Genomic DNA, 6268 nt, shown 5'->3' with positions numbered 1-6268 from the left:
TGGCAGAGGAAAGCAGCTCAGGACATGAGGGCCAGGAGGGAGAGCGGGAGGGAGGGGGAGAGAGAGAAGTAGAAGTAGAATAAATTCTGTTGATGATTTTTTTTTGATACAAGGGATTTAACCCAGAGGGGCTTAACTTACTGAGCCACATCCCCAGCCCATTTTTAAATTTTGAGACACTGAAGCAAAGCCAGTGGAGGCACCAGCCAGTTTGCTGCATAAGAGAGTGGTAACATTAATAGATTAAAAAATACAGCAGACAAACTTTCTTAAAAAAAATGTAGAATATCAAAACAGTTTGAATTTAGCTGAATCAAAGGTTGTACAGCAAGCTGGGGTCTGAAAAGTGCTGTTTCTCAACTGGCAAGTAGAGAGCTGAGGTGGGGAGCCATCTTGAAGATCTACACTGCAGTTTGCTGCTACAGGAGCCCAGGACATACCAAACTTTCCCAGCAAATGCTTACCATATGCCTTGGATGCACCTATAAGAATGTGATTAAAATAGGCACAGAGAAGACTATACCCTAGGGGCTTCAGGTCAAAGATATGGATGGGAGTGAAACTCACTTTCCCTTTGACTCTGGTGACTCACATGACCAGGTGAAGAAGGTCAGGAAACTGAACAGGTAGATGTAATTACATTCAGACACTGACCCTGGAAGGCCACATTCAAGGGTGGTACAATGTGCCAGACCTGTGGAGGTTGGTTACCCTACCCTATGAGTAGAATTCTCAGTAGAATCCTGAGATCCAGATGCCCAGTAAAGATCAGCATTGGCCCAGCCCTAGAGATACCACCCAAAAAAGTTCCAATATTCTGATCAGTGCTAAACATCAGCCACAAAAACCTCTCATTAGGAACTCTGCATCAGCCCTGCTCTGGGAGCGCATGAATCTAGTGTGTCCAGACAAAACTCCAATTGACAATACTTCCCATTCCCTCCTACCTTATACTAGTGAGAAGGGAAGCTGAGAGCTATTTCAACCAGCTTTGATTCCAGGAGGCTCCAGCTGGTAGTTGCTGAGCAACACCAAAAGAGGAAAGGTTTAATGACCTCCCAGCCTTTGCTTTCTCTAAGTGTTATACAGTGCAAGAAGAAATAAAAGGGCAGTCTGGCATAAGCAGTGAATATCCATCCTTGTCAACAGCTTTAACCAACTCAACACATGCAATGTTTTCAGTAAGAACCCCCCACCCTTTTGGTGTTCTTGCTGTGCTGGTTGGTTCATGCCAGTACATTCAAAGCTCAGTTCAGCACATTATTTTTTGCTTGTTTTAATCTTTGTGTGTGTGTGTGTGTGTTATTTTGCTTTATTTTCTCTGTTGGGTATTAAGATTTCTTATTTCTTTTGTTTTTGTTTCTCTTATTACTCTCCTCCCTTTCTTCTTCTAATAGCCAAATTCTCTCTTGAATATACAAACAGCATAATATGAAAAGGGCTCTTTTTTTTTTCAGAGCCATTAGACTTTATAAAGTAGTTGTGTTCCCAGCTTTATCACTAACTCTCTGTGGTGACCATGCCACTAACTTAATTTCTGTGGGATTAGTTTCTTGTTCTGTAATTCGGCAAGGTGAACAAGATGACATCTTAGGATCTTTCAGCTCTGTAAGTCTGATTCTGAGTCAAAGGTTTACACTAATTGTTTACTTGGATAGCAAAGGATGATTCAATATTTCTATTGAACAGGCTATTTATTCTCTTGAGCATAAGTATGTAAACCTCTGGCTGATGATTAAATTTGTGCCATAGGGTTTAAGAATAGCAGGAAGCAGACATTTTATCCAAATATATTTATATTTTTTCTATAGGCCTATAGATCTGCTCATTAGACAATAGTTTTCACACGTCCTGTCTACATTTTACATGTTGATCTTCCAACTAAACAATCTCTTATATATTATTACCCAAAAGAGAAATCAAACGCATGTTTAAAAATCAAAATATTATATTTTTTAAGGAAAGTATAATTCTGTTGTTTTAGGTCATAAGTGGTTGCAAACACACAAATGTCACCAACATTTTAGCTCTGCCTTGCCAGGCTGCCTGAGGAAGTAAGGGAAAATTTCTTTTTTTTTTTTTAATTTTTTATTGTTGGTTGTTCAAAACAATAAGGGAAAATTTCAAGATCTGTTCTATGCTGTAAGAGACAGCAGTGGGCCAGCCATTTACCACCTAACCCAGTCAGCCAGGAGTAAAACTTAGCAAAATAATGCTTGTAGAATGATGACTCCTGTGTACCAGTACAAGAAGTGTTTTTACATATGGAGTTTTTACATATGGAGTATTTCACAAATGAGGACACTCAGACTCAGAGCAATTAATTTGGCCAAGGTGAAAAGCCAGTAAATGGATGGGTCAGGATTTAAATGCAGGTATACAAAAATTCCAGACCAGTGCTCTTAGCATTATGCTATTCTGAAGTAAGAAGATTATTCAAATGGTGACACAGCTATAATGACTGAACTCTCAGCAGGTCACAGGTCAAACCGCATACTGGGCAGAGTGTACCCTTTTATTGAGCAGAATGTACCCATGAATGTATGTGAGAAACAAGATAGGGGAGGAAGGGGAAAAAGAAAGAGATACAAATGAAAAACGTACCAGAATAGCACACTCCAAAAAGAATGCAAATCATTTATATCCTAGGCCAGCCAATTTAGGACACTTTGCACAAGTGAATAATTACTACCCATCCTGCCCAGTTGCTAGAGATGAAACCCAAGGCCTCACACATTCTAGGCAAGTGTGCTATCACCGAACCCTACAGCCAGCCCAATAATTACTACTTTTAGCACACTTTAAGGCTTAACATTATATGCATAATCAACAGGCACTGTGAATCATAATGGGAGGCAAGTGAATGAACTTTCAGCTATAATAAAACAAAATGATGAGCTTTAAAAAGATAAGCTATCTTTCGGGGAACACTTACCCGAAATAAAATCTGTATAATTATATAACCATGTATGCATATATAAATGTACCAGCTTCCTAAGAATAACAAATAATTATGTAAATAAGTACATTATCCATGTGAACATCCATTGAGTTAAAAAAAAAAAACTTACCTTAGATGAGACTATTCTATTATCACAAAATCTTTGTGCAATGTAAGCTTCTGTTTCTGAAACTGGATGATTGCCAACAAACACTGTGCGTGTACCAACTCGTTTTTCCTCTCCAGCACACTGATCAAGAGAAAGAGGGAAAAAGTCAACTTTATATCACATTTTTCCATGCTTCTACCAAGCTTAAATTCTTGTCTAAGCATGTTTGGCTATAATCTGGGGAGAGACAGTAGTAGGGAGAGGAGAAATCCTTGTTAGGAAATTCAAAATCCACTAAGCTTTTAGTTGCTGATTTTGGGAAGATTAGTAAATGTGTTGTTTGAACCCAACACATTGTGAGGCCAACAAGTATAATTCTAAAATGATGAAAGAAAACATCCAAAGGAGTCCAGGGAAATTCTCCCCAAAATATGGCACAGTTCCTGAAAGCAGTAAACAATACCTTTACCAGAATAGTAGCTTTGATTCATTGACTGTCTTCTGTCTGCAACCATAATATAGAGGGTCTAAAACAGTTTACTGATAAAAGCAGTAAAAATTTCCCATAATATCCATTTTTCACCCCAAAGTGAACAAAACTGCAAGATTCATACTTCATTTGGCTTCACCCCTACTCCTGTCTTCTGTTGTAGTCTTTACAATAGATCTGATCCTTATAATGCACCAATTAGAACTACAAAGAAGTCAAGTCCATACATACAATGTAATTTGCATTCTTTAATAGTCATATGGTTGGTTAGTTTTACACACAGCAAGCAGTAGCTATGAAGAAAATAAGGAAGAGCTGCCTTTCAAGCAAGTTCTCAGGTTATTCTACAAATGGAAAGGAGCAAAGGAGGTAAAGTGTCAGTGAGGCAGGATGTTTCTTGCACTGCTAACATAGATTTCTCTCCTTGATTACAGTGGCCACCAACTGACTTAAAATAAACATGAACTAGTACTTTTCCTGATTCTTAATCATCTATGATTTCTTCTGTGCCAGAGAACATAGAAAGGAAAAGCCAAAATGCAATTTTCCAGACATATGGTTTTGTTTATGAATTCCCTACATTTCAATGGCATTTACAGAATAAGGCCTAAGTGACCTCCATCTCAATAAATTGGAGAAAATGGATTGAAATTACTATGTTGATAGAGGTGTGTATGTTTGAGTGCAGATCCTGGCAGTGACTGTTGTTAGATGATGATATTGAGGTCTGAAGGAAGTTGTAGAATGACCACTTCTGAGCATTATTCAAAATAGGGCAAAACAGTTCAGGCAGGTTTGCATTTGGAGCTGCCTGGGGACTAGGGGTGAGGTAGCATGAAGTAGATGACTTTCCCATGCCTGTTTCACCCTAAAATCTGATGAACATGCAATCTCTGGGTAGACTTTTCTACAACTATTTAAAATTGTTTGGTTTACATAAGTAAATTCACTATAATTTTCCACTTGCTTCCAATGTAGAGTGTTAAAACAGTGACATTAGTTTCTTTGATTTTGAACAATACAGTACCTTTGCCAGGTAGAGAAACTCCAAGGAGGAAGCATTAAAAAAAAAAAATTCCCATTTGGATGGTACCCAATGTAGTCTAGTGAAAGTGTATGTATGATTCCTGCCACCTCATAAACACATTGTAATTCATTAGTAGAGTCCATCCTGGACTGATTCCCATTCAAATGTCCTTAGAAACAGCATTTAAAAAAAAACTGAAGTGTTAGCAAAAACTTTTTTTTTTTTTTTGTACTGGGATTGAACTCAGGGGCCCTTAACCACTGAGCCACATCCCCAGCCCTTTTTTTGTATTTATTTAGAGACAGGGTCTCGCTGAGTTGCTTAGGATCTCACTAAGTTGGTTAAGGCTGGCTTTGAACTCACGACCCTCCTGCTTCAATCTCCCAAGCTGCTGGGATTACAGGCATGCACCACTACAACCAGCACAAACTCGGGTTTGTTTTTTTTTTTTAATTTTTTTTTTAGTTGTTGATAGACCTTTATTTTATTTATTTACATGCAGTGCAGAGAATTGAATCCAGTGCCTCACTCATGCCAGGCAAGTGCACTAGCACTGAGCCACAGCCATAGCCAAAGCCCCACAAACTCGGTTTTAATGACACATCACGTGCTACATAAAAAGTATCAAAAATATTTAAAAGTATACTTAAGATATAGGAATTAACTGAGAAAGTTATTTAAATTTCTTTGTAAAAGATAAAAATCAGGGGCTGGAGCTCAATATCATCAAGGTCCTCAATATCATCATCTAACAACAGTCACTGCAAGGATCTGCACTCAAATATACACACCTCTACCAACATAGTAATTTCAATCCACTGGGCAGGGTGCTTGTCTAGCATGTGTGAGGTACTGGGTTCTATCCTTGGCAGCACCACATAAAAAAATAAAATAAAATAAAGGCATTCTATTAAAAAAAAGATAAAAATCACCCTCTTGTGTTCTTGATGTGTATCTTTACAGTATAATCTGAGTATTGTTTTTAAAAGGCAAAAAATAACCTTTCAGTAAAAATCAAATGGTACTCTTATTCAACTATTACCACCTTAAAATCCCATGTATTCACTAATCACAAAAAATGGACAATTGTTGGAAGCACAATTTGTTTCCTGATTGCCTCTAGACCCATAAGTAGAAAAGTACTGAACAAAAATAGAGTCCTAAATACAAGATCATCAGACACAAGATTTTAAACAAAGCCTACCTCTTCATCCTTTCCAGGTGTTGGCAGAATTAAGGGCAGTTACCCATAGAGTCTTTCTTCTTTGGGGGAGGAAGGGCTGGGGATTTAACCCAGGAGTACTTTACCACATCCCCATCCCTTTTTATTTTGAGGCAGGGTCTCACTAAATTGCTTAGGATCTTGCTGGCCTTGATCCTCCTGTTTGGCCTCCCAAATTGCTGGGATTACAGACATGATTCACCACACCCAGTTTAACTATAGATTCTTAATCCTGGCTATACACTCGCTTTAAAAACACTGATGTCTGAGTATTTTAGCTAGTATCTAATTTCTCTGGAAGCTCCTCAGGTGATAATCCTAATTTGCAACCAGGGCTGAGAATTACTGGCAGACTCTGAATTAGTGATTGTCAGCAACTAACACCCTACAAAATTTTAATGTATCAGTCATAATCCTACATTTTAGCTGTGATTAAAATAATTCAAACAATTTGCTTTTCAATGAATAAAAATATAAAT

At 37.9% G+C, this 6268-nt stretch overlaps 1 protein-coding gene across 1 annotated transcript in view; it reads right to left on the bottom strand.

Annotated features, from left to right (window-relative positions):
• Positions 1 to 5790, bottom strand: part of Atp11c (ATPase phospholipid transporting 11C) — a 100594-nt gene extending 94804 nt beyond the window's left edge. The window contains exons 1-2 of the mRNA XM_048796990.1: positions 5772 to 5790; positions 3072 to 3191 (exon numbers count right to left, since the gene is read on the bottom strand). The gene's annotated coding sequence lies outside the window, so the exon portion shown is untranslated. The remainder of the gene's footprint in view (positions 1 to 3071; positions 3192 to 5771) is intronic.
• Between the last annotated feature and the right edge of the window lie 478 nt (positions 5791 to 6268).

Source organism: Marmota marmota, unplaced genomic scaffold (genome assembly GCF_001458135.2).
Source record: "Marmota marmota marmota unplaced genomic scaffold, marMar, whole genome shotgun sequence".
Taxonomy (NCBI): domain Eukaryota; kingdom Metazoa; phylum Chordata; class Mammalia; order Rodentia; family Sciuridae; genus Marmota; species Marmota marmota.
This window is presented reverse-complemented; position numbering and strand designations above follow the sequence as displayed.